Source organism: Tyto alba, unplaced genomic scaffold (genome assembly GCF_018691265.1).
Source record: "Tyto alba isolate M040663 unplaced genomic scaffold, T.alba_DEE_v4.0 Super-Scaffold_1, whole genome shotgun sequence".
Taxonomy (NCBI): domain Eukaryota; kingdom Metazoa; phylum Chordata; class Aves; order Strigiformes; family Tytonidae; genus Tyto; species Tyto alba.
Window position 1 is genome coordinate 12922178 of NW_024881261.1, and position 26918 is coordinate 12949095.

The following is a 26918-nucleotide window of genomic DNA, read 5'->3' on the forward strand; positions in this document are numbered from 1 at the left end:
GAGGAAGATTGACACAGGCAACCCAAAAATCCAAGTGGGAAGTTCTCCACTGAAAGGCGGTACCTCATTGCTGAAGAGGAGGTATGATTAGTGTTTGATAAGAAATCAAGAAATTAAATGTAAATGTTAAATTTTCATTGCACTTGGCTTAACCTATGTGAGCTTTTGTTTGGATCACCCTTCAATTTTTTCCCAGTATAGTACAACACAAAAGAATTATTCAGGTACTAAGATGCAGAAAGAAAGTGTGGGACACAAGGGGAACCTCAAATTAAAACATCTTTGCAGAAGTTATTAAATTAGACATGACTCCAGACACTGGATAAAATAACCCTACACTGTAGAGGAACCTCTTTAATGGAATTGCATGAAATGACCTGTTGCTGATAATGTTTATATTACAAATTTATGCATTTTATTGCATGAAAAAATGTCCTTTTGTCTTATATAACTGGCCCTTCATCAAGTAGTGCCAGACAGCTGGACTGAGAATTCTGAATACTGAATAAATAATATACATGGTATTTCTTATTAATTGCCCAGACACCAAAAATAGAAGCATAAACTCAGAGAAACAGGAGACACATGGCATGAGAATATGGTGACTAGATCCATAAACTTCAATTAAAGTCCCTGCCAGAAAACAGTAAAAGTAATAATAACATCGTTCAATGAATGAGTCTCTCATGTGCATTAACAATTCGTGATGGCAGATCCTGGGAGAAAGAAGGAAATGATGGAATCAAGAGGATATAGGTAGCATGCAACAATTTCAAAATATCACCCAGTTGTGTCATATGGATAAGACTTTCATTAATGCCACCGAGCCCCGCATGCTGACCACAGCAGAGAGGGTGGCTCCAGCTTCCTGTGGCTGTTAGAGGTTTGTCCTGAGTGTGAGGATAGAATTACATATCATGCCCCCCTTTTACATTTTTCACTGCCTCCTCACATACACTTGACCATGCCATTGCTTCCCAAGCTCAAAATCTGGTTCTGATTTGCATTCCCTGCTTTGATGGCATACAATAAATCCTATGATACTTTGCTGTTACTTTGTGTGGCCTGTACTGAGCATACCAGTTACTGGTGCTCCGATACAGAAGGATTGATTGCCATACAGTACAAAGCAGTGTAGGAAAGGTATGTCACCAGGGTACCAGTGCCCTAGCATTGGTAAGGTGGAGAGAAAATATCTCTGAAGGGAACACACGGGTCTAAACCTATCTTGCCTTTGATCTAATGAAAGGTTTTGGCACATGACAAGACAACAGAAAAACCAGTAGGACTGAAAGTAATTACTCCAAGGATCCTCAGCACCTGAGCTATTTCTCGAAGTAGTGTTCTTTAGTTTCCCACCTTAAAGTGGGTATAAACTAATGTAAGGCTTCATTCAGGACCCGAACAGGGCAGAGAAACATGAACAAAAATGAGACTGCAGGAATGCAGGCACTTCCACTTTCAGGCTGAAGCTGTGATTTCATTTTCTGCCATTACTCCTAGAACTTCTTATTATAAATTTAAGGAAAGATTATACTGCAATAAAGAGGTTATTCAGTGGAATTAATGGCTGGGAAATTTAGAAGAGATTAGCAGGAGAGACTTGCTGTGCCGTTTGTCATTGCCTCATGTAATAATTTCCTATTGTCTCATGGGAGGTCAGCTAGACAAACACAGTAGCTCAAATCTGGGAAGGGACTAATAATATATGACCCCTACCACAGCTTAGAGTTATGCAGGCTTTAAGCATGAGCAATCAATTTTCATACTTTGAAGAAAAAAGCTACCATTGTAAAGAGAAGGCATTTGAAACTGTCTCATCCATGCTACTGATGCTGAGAGCTGAGGAGAGGCACCTTCCAATTTGGTAAGCAGTACCACACCCATGACCCAGTCCTTCATGAAATCACCAAAGGTTTTCTTTGATTTTCCTTAAGCAGAAAGTACTCTCACACAGGCACATATTTCTTTCAGGCTCTTGAAGGGTGAGGGTGGTACCAAATAGGAGGACAGAGAGAGAGAAGAAAAGGGCAATCTTTATTGTTTTGCCACCTTAGGCAAAGGCTTCTGTAAATGGCAGAAATCAGCCTTGATAAGCAGCTATTGCTGGTCTAATTTCCATAATTTCCATGGAAACCTGACCAAATGCCAGACTGTACATGACAGTGTACATGCAAGTGTTGTGTATGGGAAAAGGATATTGGAGCAATCTGTTTTTCTAAGGTCCTCAAGGGCTTGCTAGTCCCCTTACTAGCCACTAATACTTTAATCCTAATTCATCTTCCATTCAGTCAGCTAACTAATGAAAATGAAAGGTGGACAGAGGTAAAGACTGCACAGAAACCATAGGGTGTAGAACTACATATGAGCCCAGCTAGTTATGTGTAAGGAGTACCACATACATTAAATGTATCTGAGACTCAGCCAGCACTGTATGCCATACAAATACATTTATGTGAACTGAGGTACCTCCTTTTGCTCAGGTGACAGAGCACTAGAAGAAACATCAGATTTATGAATTGCTAAGATGGAAGGCTGCTTTCTGATGGTTTAACAGTCATTTTTAGAATTACAAACCTTTCTCTACAAGTTTTGGACATTGAAACATGTAGACAAATGACAAATCTAACCTACACAGGAAATTATTATTATTGTTTAATTGAAATGAATTTGAAAGGAGGTTCTACATTTTGGCTCACTTGTAGGACCAAAAAAGAAAAAAAAGATCAATAAAATAAGGAATAGGAATTATTGGAACAGAACAGCCCAAACCTGGCAAGGAAAATCAGCCAGTTTTCAAGGCTGGCAGCTAGTCAGCCAATGAATGGGCTCTCATGGCAACGAATCCCAAGCAGTGATTGAATTCAGCACAGGATTTCTTTCTCACTTTTGAGTCCTAGTTTATAGACCTCAGGACAAGGTTTGTTAAATTAGGCTATAATTCCTCCATTATAAAATGACATCTTAATAGTTCTGATCTTTTGGAAGACTTTTAGCAGATTAGGAGGTGATGGGATAGGGAAAAAGATTTATTGCATGCTGAAAGCCATGTGGTAATCCAAAGGGATTTATAGACAGTACTCTTCACTACTTGTGCTGAACAAGGATGTGAATTATTTGATTCTGATAACATGAGAATCCTCTTACAATACAGTATGAGCTTGACAAAATGTGAATATTGTTAAGAAAAAAATTCAGAAGTAGATTTTTCTCTTTTTCCCATTAGTTACCTTTAAAGGAGTAGAAACTTGGTTTTATATAATTTTTAAGTCCCTTTAGAGAGTTTTTGTCCAGAGCTTCCCTCTGAGTTGAATGTCTATGGGTACAGCTAGTTGGGAATTTCAGTTAGAAATATTTTTCTAGCTGTTGGATTGTGCAAGGCCACTGAAGTTAAAACTTTGAGCAAGGATATTCATTTTACTTTGGGCAGGAAGGCTTCTAGGATTTGGGAAAAAATTTTAGGTCATGGTAGGGGAAACACAAATTCATGTCCTTGTTCAGCCTAGTTCAAAGAAGACACTGGGCTTAAGGGTGCCCTCAGACATGCTGTTCAGCTGCATCTGAGCTACATTAATTTGTAGATCTCCGGTTGATTTCCACTGATAAACCATTGCAAGGAGAACAAATCTTCTCCAAGTCTTGCCAGTGAAACCGAATGTGTGGCCAATAGTTACTTCATTTTCATCAGAATTATCTAGGCTATGAACAAACTACAGTTTAAAGGGTTTACACATAATACAGTGTACAACAATACAATAATATCTACTTGTTTGTTTGAATCTGCAATATTCCTTGATGCATCTCTGATTAGATTCTCTTATGAGTTTCATTAATACATAGCTCTGGATTAATTATAGAAATGTTTTTATAACAACTTTAAGTGGTAGTGAGAAATTAGTCTTCATACACCAGAGGAGATAAAGGGATTATGTGATCAATCCAAGGTTATAGATGGTATTTGTTGGAGACCCAGGAACAGAAGAGCCAAACCCTAATTCTTCATCCTTGCTTCACTCTCCACAATTTGGAAATTTTCTTTCAAGTGTTTTAAAAGAATTGACAAAATAATTTATATTCTTAGCTGGAACAATTGATGTTCTTAGCTGGAAAAGTAGAGAAATCCTAAAGCAGAAATACGAGCATGAGGGGAAGTTCAATTGGGAAAGAAACAGTTGTTAGCTCAGCAATAATTTCATAAGAGAAAAACAAACCCCAGTTAAATAAGATTGATTTTTTTTTTAATTAAATGAAATCATAAGTCTAGTTCCAAAGGGGTCTGTTCTTTAAACTAATCTGAACTGCTAGACAAGCTAGATGCCTTTAAAAGTTTGTGTGGTTTTGGTACATCTGAGTGCTAGGTCATATAGGAAGTACCCAAATATTTGGGCCATATACAGAGATAATATTTCTTATACCTAAGAGAGTTCTAAGATATCCTGGAAAAGGCAGAGCAAAAGCTGGAGATCGGCAGGGGAAGCCAGACAAATTCACTCTCATAACAGGCCTTTATTTCTTTTTATCAGTCATGATAACTAATAATTTGCACAATTTCCCAAGGAACAAAGCAGATACTCCATCACTTAAAAATTTTAAATCAAGACTGAGTGTTTTTTCAATTAGATGTATTTACTTAGCTGACAGCACTGTGTGTCAGTGGAGCAGAAGAGGGGAGAAATTACCTGATGAAATTTGTTACTCTGCATCATGAAGGAAAATCACACAGGAGATTCCTTCTGCTTATCAGCTCCAACATCTTTTTTCAGTGGTATGCAGTGACAGGATTTCACTATTGTTAAAATCTGCTTTAACCCATTATGTGTTTCTGCAGAGAGTCAGGAAAGGACCCCAAAGAACTAAATATGGAAAGTCTGATATAATTGTTCAGGTTAACATTTTGCTACCCATATACATAAGAGTGCTTATGCATGATTCTTTCTGCTTTTACTCAGATCTTAATCTTTGCAAAGATTTATGTGTTTCCATCACAACTGACAGCCACTTTTTCTTTTGTGATTTTACATACTTCTATACCAAAGGACTCAATTTGTTTTCTTAATTTTATTTTATTTTATTTTGCCCCTCTGTGTTCTTCCTATTGGAATCCAATTTTTAATGCTACTTAAAAGCCAGTGTCATTTCAACTGTGGAAGATTTCTGCCCTTCTAAAATATATGTATTTATTTCCTTTAGATGTGAAATTACTGTTCTCACACAATAGTTGCCACAGAGCATGAAATTACTTCAATGCTAAGTTAGCAATTGGAATTACACCCTTGTCGTAATGCTTTTAATTAGTCATTACTCATTGGAATGGAATCTTTTTTAATAGTTCTTTCACTTGGTGAGACTGATTTTCACTGGAAGAAAAAGCAGCTGTCCCCAGCCATACTAAATTTGAGATTATGAAAAGCCATAAGGTTGTATCCAGGATGTACGGTATGCTTTATTTCACTGCTTGGCAACAGCTCAGTGCTACAGTTGGCAATGTATGGGTTGCCCTGTAACATGTTTACAGAGTACCTAGTAATCTGTAGTGAGTCATAACAAGAGGGTCCTTATCATGATAGTTTTAAGATCAAATTTAGGAAATTCAACAGGGTTAATAAATAAGAGGGAGATATTCACCTCCATGCAATAATAGTGTCAAGTTTCTTTAGAACACCTTCTTATGGGCCAGACTGATTTGTTATGAAGGATTGAAGTGTAGCACATTGTCATTCTTGTATGAGGGTCTAAATTCTGCATAGCAATTGAGTAAGTTGCTAGTTGTTACTTGACTGTCTCAGGCCAAATTCATGTCAGACTGCACACCTGGGAATAGTAGGTGCTCCCCTGTGGCTTCAGTCCTTGTATTTGGGCTCATGTCAATGACCTTTACAGACCCCAGGTAGGAGTGATGGCACCGGGGCAATTACAGCAGTCTCTGGAATCAAGGGATTGCTGTGTTGCAGTTGCCATACTAAACAATCTATCCCTGTCACAGATCTGCCTACCCTCTCTCCCACCTTGCAAGAGACATTGCAATGGCCACAAATTCCCTGTTCAGTTTCAGACATCATGTTTGGCTATTTGTTCCAGGCTTTGCTTCTACTCCCTGATTCCCTTGCTCCCAGATCTTCCAGCTGAGGCAAATCCACCTCCACTGACTACTCTACTGCCTTGAGCATTTTCTCAGTCTGGGTCAGGCCAAGATGCTTAGGCAAATGTATTGGGGTTGTTGGCATTAAGCCACCACCAGCTATGTCCCCTCTCATCCAAAAATGATGATATAGCAGCAGCCCTGGCACCACTTCACCACTGTGAGAGGAATTTACTGTTTTTTCTGGTTTTTTCTGCTTTCCTCCTTCTCTTTCCTGCTAAAGATACAGAAATGACCTCCTTAAACTGATTCAAGTCCAGCCCCAGTTTATAAAGGGGACTAAGACACTGGAAGTGGGAGTAAATTGAAGAGCTCGTCACATCAACTGTCTACAGTCAAATATGCAAGACTGGACTATAAAGGCAAAATGTGCTTCCATCACCTTATTTCTTCTCTCACGTAAATGTTCACACAACACTGGGCTACTTGTTGGCTCCCTCAAATGCTTGTACCTGGTGGCAGATAATAAACATCCCCAATCCTATAAAGTAAGAGTGGTCCCGTCTCACTCTTATTCCAAGTACTTTACAAAAGCAATGTATTAGGCAATGGAAATTCAACAACTGTGTAGTTAAACAAAATGACCATCAGTCTCTCTGCAATTGGAACTTATACAGTTTCCAGCCCATTCTTCTGAGGAATGAATCCTGCCTAAGACGATGATATTTGTTTCAGCATTATTTTGATTTACAATGCTGCTCTTCATTTCAGTATTTCTTGAAGAGTAATGTGTATATTCTGCAAGCCAGTGGATAACATTGGATAATTCTGCCTTGTTGGATTAGGAATTTTTCACCAAGATCTGTTTTTCACTTCAGTTCCCCAAACCTCATAAAGGTTATGGGATTAGGAAACTATATGACAGAGCGTCTGCTTCTGCTGTTCCTGCCTAAGATTTGATCAGCTGGCCAACTTCAACTTAATTTGATGAGACATAAGACTTGTACGCTCATCACTCCTACAGGGTGTGGTTCAAGAATACCCTTGAGGGAAAGTTATGTGGGCCCTGAGCATCCATACAAAACTGGTTTGTACAGGTTGATTTTTTCATATCATGTAAAGAAACCAAGGGCATTCAAGTAGTCTAAAGGCAGGTAAAGTTATTGGCTTGGGGAGGATGTGGGGTTGCCGAGGATATAGTTGGAAATCCAATGTAATACAATCAACTATGAAGCTCATAGAAAAACAGACCTTGTTAGGTCTATTGCTTATAGGAACAACTAGATCATTACAAATGCTAGCATCTGCAAAATTGCTGTTTCATTTTGGACAATGTTATTAGTTACAACTATTTTCAATTTTCCCCTTGGGCAGGAAAGCTAAATGGAAACAAAACATTTTTTAATTTGGGTTAAATTTGCCTAAGCTAATGGAAAGTGTATTTCACATAAATGATCCTCACATTCTCCTCCATGGAACTCATTTTATGGCCATGCTACCTGTCTCATGAACTGTCATTGCTGCTGAGACTTCCCCACATATTACACTGTTATAGATAAGACAATTTAATTTTGGACCTACTCCAAACAAAAATTAAACATTTCTAGGTGGAATTATTTAAAAAAAAAATTGTTCCAGGAAAGAAGTTCCGTTTCACAAATAGGATAAAAACATGAATCAAAATATTAGAATTTTATATGGAGGAGAAATCTAATTTCTGAGTTAATCTAGTTGTGATTATATAGTCACTTAAAAATCACATCTTTGTATCTGGTTATTTATAATTTCATAACCCACATCATCCTCTTCAAATAAATCTTTTGATAGCAATTAATGAATGATGCCATCTTAGAAGTGAGGAAATATCATGAAATGTTTTTCTGATGCAAACTCATTGAAATCTTTGGAAATTCTCTTTGACTTCAGTGGCCTTTGGCTCAGGTCCCTGGTGTGTTTATCTAGCTTGAAAATGTTCCCAAGGTTGTGCTGCCCTGAATGAGAAATAAAGTAATTCAATTCCAGATATTATGTAGCTTAGCAGAAAGGAAAAAAAAATTGAGGTCATAGTATGTTTACAAATTTTTTGTTCTTTTTTGCTGCTTTTTCTCAGTGTGGAAGTAGGTAAAGCTTTCATCTCTTCTGGGCTAGCAGTTATGCGGATTAGATAATAAGAAGAATTTCATTTAATCAGTTCAATGAATTTTACCTCATTAGAAATTCATGCAAATTGTCAAGTTCCAAGTCCTCCCAAGATTGCCCTGTTTTTCTGAAGTGCATAGAAAGGTTTTATCCATAGACTGTTGAGTTCAGCTAATTACGTTAAGAGCTAATAGGATTTCCTTGTTTATGCTGTTTGTACAGGAAGATGATTGTCTAATCCTTTAAGCAGTACATTTAATTTTGGTTTCTATTTCAAGTCTTTAAATTGTGTTAACTACTTCTTGTTTTCAAGGTAAATGTAGTTTAAATCTTAAATGTTTGTTTCTGAGTAGCTTCAAGGATGAAGCTGCTCTGGTTTCATTTCAGACAAGGAGCATTATTTCATGCCCATTGGTTCTAAGCTGGAGGGCAATGGTGGAAGCAGGGGAGAAGGAACAAGAAAACTAGTTTTCTAAAGCAAGTTCAGGAATTAATCTCCCAAATTGTCACACAGTGCCTGGATAAATTGTTCATTGTTATACTGCAGTCATTATCACTAATTATCTGTCTGTCTGTCACATATGTCTAATCTGGCCATCCATCTCTATCTAAGTATTTGAAATTTGCGTTTGGAAGTATATAATGAAATCATACTTGGCCTAGAAAATCTGTGTACATTAATTACATTTTCTCTCTTTGGTAGTTATGTTTCTGTTGTATCTTTGAAATAATATTGGAGGAAAAAAAGTCTAAAAAGTCTTGAGAAGCAGATAAATAAATGTCACTGCCTAAAACTGCATGCAGGTAGCATTGTCAGACTAGACTTCCTTCAGTTTTTCTAGATCTTATTAAAAAAATAAAAATTAAATAACATTAGGAATGCTGACAATTGTCAGTATTGAAGCCCTGAAATTTGATGGGAGTTAAACAACCCTTTTTCACAACATCCACCGAAACTTATTCAGATTCTGTGCATACATTATAAAGATTTGTGCCACAATACAGTAAAGTGTGGTGTTTCAACGTATCATGACTCCATTCTCTATGGCATTTTCCATAGGTCTTCTCTTTGAAGAACTTTCAGCCCATGATCAATTATTTCTAGGCAATTCATGAAAGATGACATTCAAAACAAGTTCTTATAATTTCTCCAGAAATCTAACTAATCCAGAAATCTGAATCTCCCCTGGAAAATATGTAGAAAGAGTCTGTAAAAAGAAACATCCTAAAATCCATTAATTTATACTATTGCCTAATCATGAGTCTCAAGTGCAGATATACCTGCCACACATGAGATGACATACTACCTCCAGATATTGACAATGGAGACATCTGAGACATCTACAACTGAGCTAGCTGAGAAAGTAGTTTTAGGACATGTCGTAAGGAGAGACATATAAACAGAGAGAGTAGACTTCAGCTATTGCTCTTGTCTTAGATGAATTCGGTTAAATCACTTCCTTTATTTTCATTTCTACAGAAGAGGACTGGTTATGTCTCTTCTCTTTCCTTTATCTTGCATGCCTGCTTAGGTGATAGGATCTTCATATCAAAAGCATATTCTATGTTGGACACCAATCCTTTAATTTAATTCCATCTAGAATCATAGTATATCTTGAGTTAGAAGGGACCCATAAGCATCACTGAGTCCATGATCCATCAAGTCCATTAAGTCCACCTATATAAACTTCCTTCATTATGGCTACAGGAAAGTACCCTGAAGGTCATATCCTTGGTGGCTTAAATCAAGCTTTCCAGTGTTCTACAAACTATGAACTTGTCATGGGAGAAGAGAGAAAATTAATCAAGAGAAGAGTTACGTGAATAAATATGATGCTATTTTTTAAAGGAGAGTGCAGAATTTACCATGGGATTCCCATCAGAATCTGTCCTGGGACTTCCACTATTTAACAGTTCTGTAAGTAATGTGGAAAACTGAGTGAATAAAGTTGTGGCAAAGTCGGTAGACAATGAAAAACTTGGACAGACAAAACTAAGGTATCTAAAATTGGAGCAGAACAGGAGGAACTATTGAGTATCTCATGATACTGAGACAATGATAAAACAGCCAGTGAAAGTCAACAGAAAATAATGCACCTGTGAACACTAATTCTAGCTGTATATACTTAGTGATGGGCTTAGCAGGAAGCTTCTGACAAATTATCTTGGCTGCGGCAAGTCTGAGTGCCTTAAGCCTGCCCCCAGCTAATAATATACACCTCCTCATTTCTGTCAGTCTAAAAACTCCCTACCTTTTCTTGTTTAATGGTAGCTGTTTTGTGGCCTTTTTAACTTCCAAGTATTTCGTCAATCTGGGTCAGAGTACAGAAAGAAGAATAATTAAGACAGCAAAACTAACAAGAGGTAACTTCTAGTAGGGGTTAATCAAAGTGCATGGACAGGGGTCATGAAGAGAGTAACAAAATAGATTTGCTGAAATGAAAATTGTTCATAATTCAGCAAAAAATTTATGGACTACATGTGGACATTTCCTTGAAAACATCAGATTGGTGATGAAAACAATGGAGTAATTATTAAGAAAACCATAGAGAACTAAATAGAAAACCCTATTAAGTCTGTTAAAATGGTGCATACATCTGTGGTGCACCATCATCTTGACTCCTGAGATAAGCTATTCTCATTCTGTGCCAAAAAAGGACACACACAAAAGGGCACAAAACTGAATGACAACTTAATCAGGAAAGTTAGAATGACAACAATGCAAAGAGACAGTGAAGAGCCTGGAAAACTTCAGCTTCCAAGACAGATGACAGGGATCATGAGTATACAGTCAATTCTCAAAAATCACATACTATGTAAAGACAGTGAAAAAGAGATGATGAGTTGCTGCTTTCCACAGTCTAAGAGCATAGGCACATATTATTATTATTTGGTGTCAGAGCTTACAAAACTGGGAACATAGAACATTTCCCAATAACACATAACTAAATCATGGACCTTGTTGACACAGTATTTTGTGGATGGTCAAAGTATTAATGGATTAAAGTAGAAGTTAGATAAGATATAGCCTCGCTGGTACCTGTTAAATTCTTTAATTGGGGTATAACTTCTAGTTCAATGTTGTCAGAAAGTAGAGGGGTATATCACAAATATTTTCAAAAACATCCAGCATCCTGCTGTTAACAAGGAAGAAAAAGACTGGCTAGGACTTTGCCTGACCTAATGCAGCTATTCTTATATTGTGATCATTTTCTTATACCAGTAGTGGAATTATCTTAGACTGCACTATATTCAGAGAACATCGAGCCCTATATCTGGGTTACAATGGTAAGACAGGTCATTATTTGTCCATATCATGACATGAAAACTAAAGATACTGCATTATAATTATAAACATGCGTTTTACAGAATTGTCACTGTCACCATCATCAGAACATGCCATGGATGTTTTTGATCTGTTGAAAGAAAAAATTGTATCTATATTTTCTCTTTTAGCCTGTAAGGAGTTTTCATATAATCACTTTTTCAGAGGGGGAAACAGAAATAGGAAAAAAAAATTTCTCATTAACTCAATTTTCCATCAGTAAAAACAGATGAAACAAATGTGAGCTAGTATTAAGAAATGCTATTCAGAGCTAGCTTGCGTTGTTGCACCTTTGTTAATGTTTTCCTGGGTGAAATAATAAATCACACCTTGATATTCTTACATCTTTTTCTAATACAAACACAAAACTACAAGAAACTGGCATGATGCCTACCTACTCATCTCACTTGAAAGTAATTCTTCACCTGTCATTGAAAAAAAGTAGCTGCAGCAGACTTTTTTCTCTGCCAGTCCTCTGAGGGAACTCAGCCTTACAGGTGCAAAAACTACTGAATGCAATCCTCTTCTCCACCCAATCCAGGAGTGAGTGAAACCATATTAGTTTAAGCATTTTTAAAGCTGATAATTTCCATTAAAATGACAGCAGAAAACAGAGGAAACAGAAATGTTTTCATTTTCACAGAAGATCAGGCTACCAGAGCTCAGGCCCTGAGTTGTCCTGCTAGACTGCAGAGGAGATAAAGGAGGTCTTTGGCTCATTTTTGCTAGTGATAGCTCACCAGCAAGGGAGAGCTGACTTTCAGGTTCCCATCTCTGCCTCTGATAATCATATTATAAAATCAGAATTTTGATGAGCCACAGTTTGTTTCAAAAGATAACAGACAATTTACATCTTTGTAATCTCTTCAGGACACAGCATAACACAGTTGAAATGCACTAGCCAATATTAAAAAGGCAGAATAACTGATAGAGTAATTTATGAGGTTACCTGGGTGTATTACAGATGTAATATGTTTTATCAAGGACACTGCACATTTACCTTGATTTCTAAACTCTTTTACATACATGGTTAAAAACAGTATCTTAGACTGTTCTTGAAACTCAGACTAAACAGTTTGGTAGTTCAGTTGGACTTTAACAACACTCTGTTATTCATATTCTATTTAAATGGGGAAAAAATCCCCTCATTTTCACTCAAGTATTGTCTTGCAACCTCTAGATACAGAATTTTCACTTTGGTATTTAAATTACAAAAAATTGCACTGCATTTGTATGTAAATCATAAATTTGCAACTGAAAAATAGGGTGTCTTGTTTGCAAATTCAGCTCAATAACTGTTTAAATTCAGATTGTACCTTAAATTGACTGCTTTCTCATTACTACCTACATCACTAGCGTGAATATTGATGCAGAAAGGAAATTCCTTAGAACTACTTGAGCAATTGTTGAGATTCCTCATCATTAAAATTATATCCAAAGATAGTTTTCATTATCAACAATTTCTGAAGACATTTTCTTTCACATAAAGATTGGTTTAGAGATGAAGGGAAGAGGAGGAATTATTGTGAAGACTTTGATTGAAAGTAGAAAATTTTTAGCTAAAAAGTTGATTTATTGGAAAAGCAATAATCTGTTTTGTTAAAAAGACATTTTTCTTCAAAAACACTGTGTTTTTATTGACCTGCTTTAGTAGTTATATACCATATTTCAATTCAGGGAAATTGACTCTATAACATATCATTACTTCAGGTATATATCTCTTCTGAACACAGGAAACAGATTGATAACATTATCTCTTCACATTCCAATGATTAACAAATCTTTTGGCAACCCTTCCTCAGTATCTGAAGAGCAAAATAAATAAATAAAAGAAAAATTAAGAGGCAGGCAGAATTCATGTCTGGATTGAAGACTGCTGATGTAAAAAGACTTGTGCTTCATTTGAACACGTTTTCCTTGCAGACTTGTCCCTCAGTGACAGTCCTGTTTTAGTCTAAAGATAACAGGTTATAATTTTCAAGTGAAATTAGACTGGATACATACTCTAAATATTAGTATTTTGCACATGTGCTTAGATAAAATACATTACACTTGTCAACTTGAAAAAGCTGTAGAACTCTAATAGTCAAGAAGCTATCTATCCATCTGAATTGCTAAAAAAGATTAAAATTCATCTGGTCATAGAAAATCATTGGTATCTCAACAGGTTGCACCACAAATATAAGCCGTTTTAACCTTTATTTGCAGGAATATTCCTGTGATTTCAAAAGGACTCTGCCACAGCTGGTAAGTACTACGTACATGTTTTGATGATGGCCTCATGCTTAGGGTAGAATTTCGCCCAGAAGCAGATACACTGATGTTCTTAAGGCCAAAATGAGTTCTGTAATCTGTCTGATAGCAGTCCATGTGTCAGAATCAAGCGTGGGGGACTGACAGTGATTTAGCCATCCACAGACAGCAGCTTTCTGCAACACAAGGAAGAATTTCTCTTCTTCAGAATTCAAATGAAAAGGGTAAATTTACCCGTGTCAGACTTGATTGCCTATCTGAAAGACCAGATATTAACAAATGCCTGTATTTGCTGGTGGATGATGCTCAGGCAGAGAGAGCCATGGGGGTGTGCACTCCACAGCTATGTCAAGCATCTCATCTCTGGTCTTAACCCTCAGGAGCCAGAAAACCTTCATGGTCCCACACAGCAAGGACACAGGAATGCATTTTTATTCTGAGAAGTGGCAAGGTGTAAAGTTTTCTCTCAAAGTGAATGACCTGCTAAAATCAATGTTAACCTTAAAAGAAATTTTACTTGTTCTGTCAGGGCTCTGGTCTCTGTAGCCTATTAATTCCCAGGAAGACCCATGACTGAATTCAGCAGATTAGTGCTTCTCTGACTGCAGAGATGATGAGTGAGATGACCCTGCTTAAGGGAAGAACAACTGTATAAAAGGGGGATCAGTCAGCACAACTTCTGGCTCAGACCTGGGCTGGACATGCAGGATAGATGTACCTTTTCCATAAAACTATTCAGGCAGCCTCTGGCCTATGTACCAGGACTGCGTGACTGCCTGGTTCATCCTCATAAAACTGAGAATAAACACAGTCCAAGACAAGGCTAAGATTCAGGTAATCAGGAGATCCAAATTCTACAGATGTTCCCACAATTACAATCAAACCTACTGAACAGTGCTGGAGTCCTCTTTCTACTCGCTGAGCGTATCATATACAAACACCATTGCTACTAACTTCTACTTGACACAGCATATTCAAAAAACAATTTTACTGAAACCATCTCAAAACAGTCATTTGTGTTTCAGAAGAATATTAAAAGCCACACAGACTTTCAAAAGACCTTGTAAAAAAATTTGTATTTAAAATACTGTTGGTAGATTCATAGTAGACAACAGCCTCTATCCTAGAAGTCTAGATAGCAATACACATGTATATGCATATACACATATATATATATGAAGATATGTATACATATAAATGTATAAATAGGCACATGCACAGATGTACACACATTACAGCTGCTTGATACTTGAGAAACCAGCGAGCTGAGGGACCGCAAGGTTTAACCTAATCCAAACCAGCAGAGACATGTAAGGAACCAGGATTTCTCCTGGGTCCTGAGTGTCCTGGGTTGAGTGAGTGGTAGAGTTTTTTGGTGGCAGGGGAGGGGGCTATCGGGGCGGCCCCCTGTGAGAAGCTTCTCGAAGCTCCCCCAGCTCCACGTCAGCTTCACTTCTGTTTGGGAAATTGAGCCAATCGGCTGCGCCTCTGCGATAACGTATTTAAGAAGGGATCTGGTGACGTGCAGTGGGACTTGTGAGGAGGAGTTGCTGCAGCTGCATGAACACCAAGGTCAGTGGAGGAACGGAGGAAGAAAGGAGGGGGGAGGTGTGCCAGAGAAGAGACCTCCCTGTATCCTGTGGTGAGACGGCAGGGCGGTCCTCCCTGCCACCCATGAAGATCTGTGGTGGAGCAGACATTGATTTGTGGCCTGTCGTTCCCGCTCGGAGTGATCAAGGTGCTGTGCCCGAAGAAGGCCGGGGTCTCATGGGAAAAGGTAGCCCCGCTGCTGTAATTCAGTGCTGGGAGGATTGCAGCATGCGGGGGAGTCCCACGCCGGAGCAGCTCGGGAAGGGCTGCAGCCGTGGGAGGGAATCCAGTCAGAGGAAGTTAGTGACCCATGACGGAGCAGTGTGGGGAACGCTGCGGCCCATGGGAGGAATTCATGTCGGAGAAAGTTTGTGGAGGACTGTCTCCTGTGAGAGGGGGACCACGATGGAGCAGGAGGTAACAAGTTTTGGACACTCCCCTCACCGAACAGGAAGGAAGTGGCAGCACTGACTGCACCCCCCATTCCCTGCCCCTGCGCCACTGGGGGAGGAGGTAGAGATATCGGGAGCAGAGCTGAGCCTGGGAAGAAGGGAGGGGTGGGGGGAAGGTGTTCTCAAGATGTGGCAATGCTTCTCACTGTCCTACTCTGTTATGTGTTGTTATTGTCTGTAATAAATGTATGTTCTTTTTTTCTTCCCCTAACGAGTCTGCCTTTTGCTCGTGATCATAAAAGGGGAATTTTTCCCCATCCCAGTCCTATCTTGAACCCCAAGCCTGGCTCTCTGTCCCTTCTCATTGCCGGAGGGGAAGGGAGAGAGAGCTGCTGCATTGTGGTTGGCTGCCAATCAGGCCTAAACCACGACACTGAGGCAACAAACCATAAAATGTTTCAGAGAGGTCAGTGCCTCAGGTACACTCTGTCCCAGGAAGCTGATACTACATAGGCTGCAATTCCAAGTAAGACCTCTCCATACATTTACCCAGCCTGCCTCCCTACCCCTCTGGGGATAGCCATCCCACACAGTAGTTGAACAGCCTTCCCTGGCTGTCATTTTTGTCCACTGGATCACAGAGATTCAGGCATTTATTTTCTTTTTCTAGTCACCATAGCAGATATTATGTTAAATCAGCATCAGCTGTAGAGTTTTGGTGTGCCAATAGTTACAATCTGAGACCCCTGCCTCAGCATGTCTTTCAGAAAGACTAAATCATTCTTGACAAATAGATGTCTGCACTAGCTGATGAAAAATGTTTGCCTGACATAAACAGGGCTTTGGAGAAGGAACTTATTGACTGGCTTGCAGAATTTCCCTCCTGGCTGAGGATTCTGGGGTTCAGTGCATTAATGATGAGTGCTTCACTCATCACCTTACTAGTTTTCTTACTCAACTTTATTCATTTTCCCCTATATCTCCTTCCCCCTTCTATTCCCTCCTACCCCTAGTTTCTGTTATCAGAATGTCTGAGAGTCAAAATTCATTTTTTCTTCCATCTCTCAAGTCTTCAGGAGGCTGAGACCTGCTCAGCCAGAATATTTTCAAAATACACTGATGCCTACAAGCCTCAACCAAATGTATTCCTCTCTGGCTGTGCTGCAAGTAACTTTCCCCCTCCCCCCATTTTGTGTGATTTTCATGGAAGTAATCAGCAGGAGCTATTTGAGAAGGTCATTTTCCACATGGAATGAGGAAAATATTAGCTGACAGGAGAGAAGCAAAGTAATGTTTCATGAATGCAGGCCTCCCCTTCTGTCTGAAAATGACCCCCCCGAAATAGACATACTAGAATCTCCACCATTTCCCTCCCCATGTGAAGGCATTATGATGTTTGTTGATTTGCTCTGAATGCCAGTCAACTAATACATCATGTATTCTGCAGAGCTGAAATGAAAAAAAGAAAAAATCCTCCCCTAAAAATACCCCACCAAAGTCTGACATGAAGTGAGCTTAAATTCTTTGTTCTGCAATTGCTCTGACTTGGTAGTTTACACAGGATATGTCATTATTACATACTGCCCATTGACAAGAATGGTGGGAGTTGAATCCATGGTGAAAATGTCTCTTTTAGGAAGGGTAGTGCCCAGTTTCGTTATTTCCACACCTGCAGAGAACAGTTACAATTCTCTCTGTAGTGCCTTTTTTATGATGTAGATGACAAGAAAGAACACTGATTTTGAGTGGTGCTTGCAAGCAGTCGATACTAGTGATGAAGCCTTTGAAAATCAGGTTCACTGCTTGTACCAGTGAGCTACAGTCCATGGGGAAATTAATGACCTTTCTACACTCTTAAATCTGAGTAAAACAAGGGTCCATTTACACCCACTTCAAATGAAAAAAAAAAAAAAAAAAAAAAGAGAAAAAAAAAAAACCCAGTTCACAAAAACATGATTTCTGTAGAAAAGGAGACTCATAAGAAAATGAACAGTCCTATGGTTTGATCAGTAGCCTGTGTTTGTGAGAAAATCACTAGCTCTCCAAACTGATCCTGTGATCTTATGTGACTGGGAGTGTTAGAGGTATTTAGATACTTGATACCACTGTTTTAAGGACACTAAAGTATCTGGTGCCTCTGGACATGATCCTTCAGGGATGTTTACATTGTCAGAGTATTCTTGATTTAGCCACAAGTCCTCTTCCCCTAAATGCTCACCATGCACAGGGTGATCATCTCTTTCAAAGACAGTACCCAAAGCACCATGTGTTTCTCAGTCTGCTTGCTGCTCAGAAGTTACAGCAGGAAGGCAGTAACACCAAAAAGACTCTCCTACAGCAGGTATGTGTTGAGAGTTGAGAGTGTGTTGAAACTTGAGAGTTTCTTAATGCCATAGGTGATGTCAGAGAGTCAGGACAATATGTTGCCAAGAGGCATGAGTTGAAGCAGAATAGTCTGAACTACTATTCTTAATCCTAGTTTATATGGACCTGTAAATATTATTCATAAACCATAGAGAGATACATGTGGGGAGATTTAATAAGATTCTTATTTCTCTACTCTAAGCAGTTAATGTTCAAGGTAGGAGAAAGACAGACAGGCAGACAAAGAAAAAAGAGAGAAAGATCATGAAGTATTGTCTAATGTTTTGGGTCTTTTTCACCTCTGTTCTTATCTGAATGAACAGATTTTGCCTGACATTTATCTTATGGTCCTGATTCTTTCTTGATCTTGAGAAACACTTATCACACTTGAAGGTGCCACATGAACCATTTGCCAAGCCAAAACCGAAGAACAATAGAATATCATAGCCAGAAGACAAGATATGACAGCTGAGACCTTTTTTTTTTCCTCCTCTCTTGAGGATTTCTCATCTGTAGTAGCGAAGTATACTGTACAAGGAGGGAAAGTTTGGTTTAGCACCTAAAACCTCACACAATCCTTTCCCTCCACAGGATCAGCAGCTGTGCATTCAGCTGTGAAGGAGCCTGTGTGAAACAGCTCATTTCACTTGTTGAGTCCAGAATGAAAGAATGAACCAAAAAAAACCAGCCATTTTTTTATATTTCATATTCAATAAAGAAAAACTTTGTGAACTACTGTTATATCCTGGACTACATAACAATCTCTATATATCAGCATTGATAACTTGCTCAATACTTCCTACAATTGTGTTTGACTTTTTAATGTGCAACACCATTTTGATTAACAGTCATACTTGACTCGAGTGTATTCATATCCTCCTTGTATGTTTCCAACTGACAAACTCAATATTATCCCATTCTTAGTTTCTAAACACGTACATTTTTTATGTCTTTTTAAATACATTTCATATTCTTGATTCCATCCCGACATTAAGAGTCTAGTCCTTAAATTCTTTCTGTAGGATAACCTGACCATCTGTATTAACAATACTTTCCATCTTAATTTCATCAGCATATTGGCCTAAGAAGTCGGAGTGTGTTAGTACAAGGTTATTGTTGAAAATATTAGGTAAAATCAATTCTAAAATGTGTCCTTTATGAATTGTATTAGTTACGTTTTTCAAGCTTCATATACCTCCTTTCAACATAGATTGTGATCTCCTAATTTCTTGTTCTAACATCATAATACTCTTTTTTTAATCTTCCCGTTTATTTTCCTTCTCTATTTTTTCTTTCCTGCTTTTTTAAAGACAAGAACACCTGTCTTTCCTAGGAGGGAAATTCCCTTATCAAATACAGTTATTGAGTTAGTCTTTTGTGTTCTACCTTTGGAAAACCCATATTTTACCTGATCCCACTTTTCAGCCACTTTGGCATCTTGAATTATTCTTTCTACCAAAGTGTTTTAAGCATTTGAAAGCTACAAAGAACTGACAAATGGGCCTGCATCAACATTTTCCACTTCTTAAATAAATATGCACTATTTATTCTTCTCCAGTCTTACGCTACCACCTCCTAACACAACAGATTAATGAAAAAAACTTTCTATAAATTAAAATTCCTTAGAAAAACTGGTCTTATTCATGGCCATTTCCATGTGGAATGATACGGTGATGTTTTCTCACTTTGAACCCAATCAAATGGGTCTTATCCCAAGAAAGATTGATCAAACCTATCAATGCAAGAAACTTTGCATCTAAATTACAGGATTTTCATGTCTTGTTTTTAACTGATGGATTAGACAGTTGAAATAAATCTTCTTTAAAGTACTAGAGAGCTTGAGGTTTTATTAGATTAATCTGAGGAAAGGAACAAGTATGATGTACACGATGCAATGTCTTTCAACCTCATTGCCTGCCTATTAGGCTGCAAGAAAAGAAAGTTTATGTGCCTGTTTATTAACTGATTGTCAAAGAGGCCTGATTATTTCAAGGAGATAGTTTTGCACAAGAAAGAGTAAGATGAACCAAAGAGTAACAAAATGATTGATTCATTTCATTTGGAGGAGGGGAGAGAATAAAATAAAATAATGAAATATAAATGTGTCAGATCCATTTATACAGGATTGATATTTAATGTAGCTCCTTTTGAAGTTGAAATTAAATTTTCTTAAGAGGTATTATTAAAAGGGAGATGGGATGTAACCTTCATCAAGATAACATTATTTTAATACAGCTTTAAAAAATGAACTTTTTTTCCTGAAGTGTGCTAGTAAATTGATTTATGCAGATCTAAGCAGTAATTATGAAATGTGCTTATCTAGACACCTTCTGTTTCTATTGATCCTACATGTTATTCTGATGAAAAGCTCATAATTCATAGCATTCTTGATGTTTAAAATTTTTGGAATTATTTATAACTTTCAGTCCAAGGGTGCTGCTAATGAAATGGAGTTTGAAACTGATTTGTAATGCACCAAATTGACTGTTTTCAGGCCCTGAGCACAGATAGTTACAGCACTCTGCTTTGCAACCCACAAATGGAGAATTCAGCACCACCGTGGAAAAAACAAGACCAGTGAGGGAAAGTGATGTGCCAGTCTTTCTAAGGGTTTCAGATCAGGAAAATTAATAAAGCCAGAAGATTAAAAATTTCTAGAACTGTTCCAATAGACAAAACAAGTGTTTTGATGGGTGCTAGGAAAAGAAACTTAAGTCTGTCCTAATGCTTATTTGTTAGTGGCAGCTACCTCTTTCAACAACCTGTAATGTTTTAATTTGTGCAGAGATTTTCTATGAGCTAAACCATCTGTTGAAGTTGTAACTGCTACTACAATTACAAATTGCCAGGGGAAAAAACGAATAGCCATTCCCTCTCTGAGCAGTGAGGACTGAACTGAAGGCTTCCAATACTTATCACAATACTTGCTTTAAAAATACCTTCTCACAGGGTCATTGCGGGGGAAGATGCAATATGTCAGTCCTGAGGGCTTTTTTCTACTGCTCTGCTGTCACCTGAAACCCACACAGAAGGCTGTGCAGAGGAGCTTCCCCTAGGTGGGTTTGCTGGGAGGGAGTGTGGGGACAGGGGAAAGAAAATAGACAAAAAGTGAGAGAGTAAGTGATTTCCTGAACAGCTCATGTTGCTCTGACCACAGTCCAGGGTAGTATGGGGGAGTATGTGAAACAGGGTGAAGTGTCACAGCATTTGGCTGTTCCTTGTGGTACTACTGGGATTTGACTGTTCATACATGTGCTTTTTGCGGAGATAAACACCGGTATTTGTGGCCCTGCTCTCCCAGTATTGACTGCAGGAGCTAATTGTTATTTGCTTATTCTTTCACCTCATCAGGGACAAACCTCACCATAGACTCTTTGGGCACCTTTTACATTTGCAGAAAGTTCATATGCCAAGACAATTTGAAGAGAGAGTGGCATTTATGCTAAATACATTACTCCCTTACCAGATAACAGTGACAGCAGATCTAGTCTGCAGGAGGAACATTCCCAGAGATACAGTTATGGCAACACAACCTGACAGCTATCAGACTCATTATCATTTGTCATTATGGTACCAGTTAATAGCTTCAAGGGTGTCTCACAAGTCCCTTTAATGGCAGATTTCTAGTCCCATAGCAGAAAGAAAGCTGATCTAAACTACCATGGAGACTATGATTGGAAATTCCTGGTCCACATCTGAACACAGTGATGCACAAAACAAAATTTTTATTGTCCTGCCATTATTACCCCTTTGAATGCTACATTGGATTAGGATGAGGACATTTTTCTTCATCCAGATGGGTCTCTCAAATGTCTTTGGTAGACCTTCCATTAATATGCAACTTGGTATTATCTGGAATAAAATTATCATCTGCCACAGGATCTGTGAAACAAAATTGCAAGATAACCCAGACACTGTAAATTACCCACCTCTCAATTAAGTAGAACAAAACAGGGCATATCCAGGGAGCTGTCAGAAACACATGATGCCACAATGAGCTACAGTACTCTGCCCATAACCAAACACAGCACAATGATATTCTAAAACAATTCCATAAAGAATTGAATGAACAAGAGCAAAACTAATTATAAATACTAAACAGACTCTAACATTTTTTAAAATCCAGTAGAACTTCTTAAACTGAAGCCAAATGACATCCCTACTGGCACTGATCTTCACATTTGAAGATTTTGCTAGATCTTAACAGAATTGGGAAATTGCAAATGCTCAGCAAATACAAAAGGAATGAAGCTCACTAATAGGCATGAATCCCAAGTGTCACTCACATTTTTGTTCAGTGTGTTGTCACACACTCCATCCAAACAGGTGTTGGCCATGGCATTGACAACAAGAATTTAAATTCTAAAGTAGTCAAAATTGCCTTTATTTAAATTTGGATGAAACTTTTCTTTGCTGGAAAAAACTAAGCATGAACATCAGAATTTTCCTTAGAAGTGACTATGTATCTGAAATTTCATTTAGGAAAAAATTCATAACAAAAGGAATTATACCTTTCTTTGTCTCATAATGACTTCTTATTTCTAACTCTATTTTCTGAAAACAGACATTCAAATAAAGAGAACAAAATAAACAAAATATGTTCAAATAATTCTGAAAACTTAAGATGAGACTGCCTTTCACTATCAACCTCCTGGGGCTTTCTGATTCATTTTACAGAATAATTCAATGCTACACTGACTTTATCCCTGAAATTATTTTGTGAAGCTCCTGCTTCTTACAGTGACCATTTATTTATAATCCTGTGTTTGATCTGCCTGTTTTGCAAGCCCAAATGTACAAACCTACTCTTACCCAATGCTAATCCCAAAATAATACACTCAACCACTCTAATGCACCCAGGGCTGACTAACTCAAGCCCACCACCAGAGCGGGTACTCAGGCACTGACCTGGAACGGGGCTTGCACCCAGAGGGTGAATCAAGATGGTCTTGGGCTGTGAAAACCCTATATTTTACATAAATATATTTTGTGCCTCTCTCTCTGTCCTTTATTTCTAGTCAGATGTCATAGCAAAATGCTTTTCTCCTGAATTTAGGCATAGTCTATATTTGTTATTCTTCATTCTGTAAGACACAAGGAAATTAGAAGACAGAATATAAATAATAGGCATATCAGACCCTGACCTCAATGACCAAGAGATTCAGGGTGTTGGGTGGGAAAGAATCATTGACTAGGTTTATAAAGGTAATTATGTCGGTATGTTATTACATTAAAATTAATTTACTTTTCCAAAATCACTTTCCCCCCCCATCCTTCTCTCCCTTCCAAAGGAGTCTTTGGAACTTGGTGATCAACATAAATGAATTCAAGTTCCCTCAACAACTTAACTAGAAACATACTCTCAACTTTCAATAATACTTTTTTTCACCTTGTTTCAGAGCTTCTGACTCATTTCGTATCCAGATAAAAACTTTCTTTAGTGCTTCTGTTCCTGCTCACAGTGTTTGCAAATTCCCAGAAAATGAAACGGACATGAGCTCTTCTCTGATGTTGATCCATTCAGCTGTGCTACCAGCTGTCCTTGCTTATTTTGACTTTTTTTTTGCAGGGGGCAGAAAGAAAGGGGGGGATTTTCTTGAGCAATGTGATTCTACAAAAGTTCACCCAGCAACAATGTAATGAAAATATTCACTCTGATATCAAGGAAGCAAATTAAAGGGTAAACACTATAGACTGATCCAGAGGCTAGGAAAGCTGATTAGAACTCCTCTTACACTGCCCACTGCTTCCTGCATTTTATATTAGGTCATTAATGATCTTCAGTTGATGTTGGTTGAATGGTAAAATAAAATATCCACTGAGCTTTAGAGACAAACTGCATGGAATGGATTATCTTAACAGATTTTGTACCTTACATGTCATGAGGAATCAGCAAAGAAATGAAATCCCTTAGTGAAGTTCAGGAAACCTCTCTCACAAGAACAGCCATAAACAGACTCGAGGTTGCAGGTCTATGGTCAGTGTGACCCTATAAGCTTTGACATCACACTGAAGAAGTGTTTTGTAAGATGTCATCTAAGGAGAGGAAAACTTCTGATAGAGCTTAGAAAGTTTTCTTTAGAGCTCAACCCTTTGGACAATTAGATCTCAGAGCATCTCAGGGGGCTGCTGCCAATAAAGGCTTGATTCGCTGTCCATCATCAGCTTGCTGTATTTTCTTGGAAACTGTTCCTTTCAGGCTACCTCATTATTTTACAATATTCCCTGAGGTGACACGTCTCTACAGTAAGAGCAACTAGGAAAGGATATTGAGACTGAAGAGATTTGGTACAGAGTTTTGGTAAAGTATCTTTCTGAGTTTTGAGATAAATCATTTGTATTTCAGGGGCAGAATCAGATTGGTTTTAGACTGTCCTTCTTCCTATTTAATTTCTTTGACCAGAAGAGAATGGTCAGCTTCAAGAAATCTATTTCAATTTGGCCTTTACAAACTAGCCACTGAATAGCCACCAACAGAGTTGTGTATAAGGAGATATCCCTCTTCATCTGTCCTTATCTTCCAAAGACAGATAAAAAGAAATGGACCTGAACAGGAATACCAACACCTTGACATTTTTGGAAACTGGAATCTCAAACCAAATTTTTCTAGTCTTTCCACATCTTGTCTGTCTCCATGTTGGGTGGAAATGATAAGGCCATTGTCTTTTAAGAAAGGCTGTATTGAAGTCAATACATAATGTTAAACTACTATGGCTGTTGGGAACTTAAAAAACTTGTTTCTTACTCAGTAACAGCCACAGCACAGTGAACACACTTGTACATAATGATGTTCTCATAGCGTACACAAGACACCTATTCACGGATGTAAATATAACTTAGTGTTAGGGGGGAAACAAAAAAAAAAAAAAAAACAAAACAAACAACAGAAAAACCTACACACACACACTAAAAAAAACCCCAACAAACAAATAAAACAACAAATGACACCTGAAAAAAAAAATTAAAATGCATCACTTCCAGGCAGAAACCTAGCATTAGATTTCAAAGGTAGTCTAAAGTAGAGAAGTGGCAAGAAGTCTTCCAGACTACTCTGAGTAGACATTCTCATACATATAGGAAATATAGTCCCATATATTTCAAAAGCTATCAAAACACAAAGTGATGAAGCTGAGGCTTTCCTTCTGTTGGGGTTACAGTATTCAGAAACAAATGAATCCTGATTTGTTTCCTTGTTCTGCACATGGAATTTTCCATTCCTATGTCTTCTCTCTCTGTCCTCTCCCTTTGTATCTTCTGCCTCCTGTCTTTGTTTCTGTTGTTGCTCCTGCCTTTGCTCTCTCCCTCCTAGTGATGCCTGTGCTGTAAATAGCACTTGGAAAATCACATCAAAATATATTCTTAACACCAGAGGAGATATGGAAACAGATGCTTTAGGTGTAGGCAAAGAGGTTTTACTATCTCTATAATAGGCAGAAATACATACAGTCCTTGTAGAATATGCAATGTGAATTGTTAAATATGTGTTTGATTCACGCTTTAAGATATATGTGTATAATAATGGGCAAATACCATGTTTGACAGTCTATATTTATATGTTTTAAATTAATTTAATTTAACCATAGTTTATTATTATTTAAAAGTTGTGGGTTTTTCCTGTTGGTTAGCTGGCTGGCTGGATTTTGGTTGTTTGGTAAAGGGTTTACAGTAAAAACCCCCTTACAGCATTTAATCTAAAGTTACAGGAAGATCCCACAAAAAATAAACACTAGTCTGGCAAACACAAGTGTTCATGTGGACTTTGAAAAACCCCTTAGTCTAGTCAGGGAGGAAAATAGGACCATTTTACCAGGGGTGGTGTTAGATTCAGAACAAAATTTGTTGGCCAATTTTATTGGCTGAATAGAATGACCAAATTGATACATTTGTCAAGGTATGAGATTTTCCAGTAAGCGAGAAAGAAAGGGGGTTTACAAATTAATCATTACAAGTTTTTTTATTCAGCTCCATAGTAGCCTGGCACTTAGTGTTAACTTGACACACAACGCCCTTTGTGACAAGGTAATTCTGTACTAAAACCAGCACCACAGTGAGTTTGCCTGGCACCCAAAAATTTATTCTACATTACTTCATTGAGGGAAGGGTCTTTGTCTTTCTCAGCATGCTGAGAGCACCACGGATATCTCTACTGATCCTGCATACTAATGTTAAACAACAGGATTTATTCAGAATAAGGTCAACACATAGAGACCATTACAGAAACATTTAGACTTTCTCCCCTAGCCTGAAACCAGTGCATTTTCCTGCAGGTATCGTGTCACCAAATGTCAGCCTGTGCAAACTAAGGCAGCACACTCAGATTTCCCTATTAGTCACTTGCTGAAGCACTTCATTAAGAAGTCACTTAAAAAACTGCCCCTTATTAGACTCATGGTGGTGTGAATACACTGGGAATTAGTAGGATTGATTATTTTAGGCCCAGAGATATTTCCTAAAGCCTTCTAGCTGCCTTTTAGCAATTTTGCCTGTATTCAGCCTGCTGCAGAACTTCTCCTCTAGATACTTTATTTTTCTCTAATTTAAATTGAAAACTTGGCATTGATAACTGAAGTATAATTAATCTAAACTAGGTAGATGATTCGAACTAGATTCACCGTGAGAGATGGATCCAAGTCCATAGAGATGTAAAAAAACACTGAAAATGGAAAAAGCACAAATGCAGATGTACACATGGGAAATTTCCAGGAAACTAGTCTGTTTTTTGACTACCACTAAACTGGCTCTTAAAACATGAGGAAGAAACCTTGTTTATTTAGAA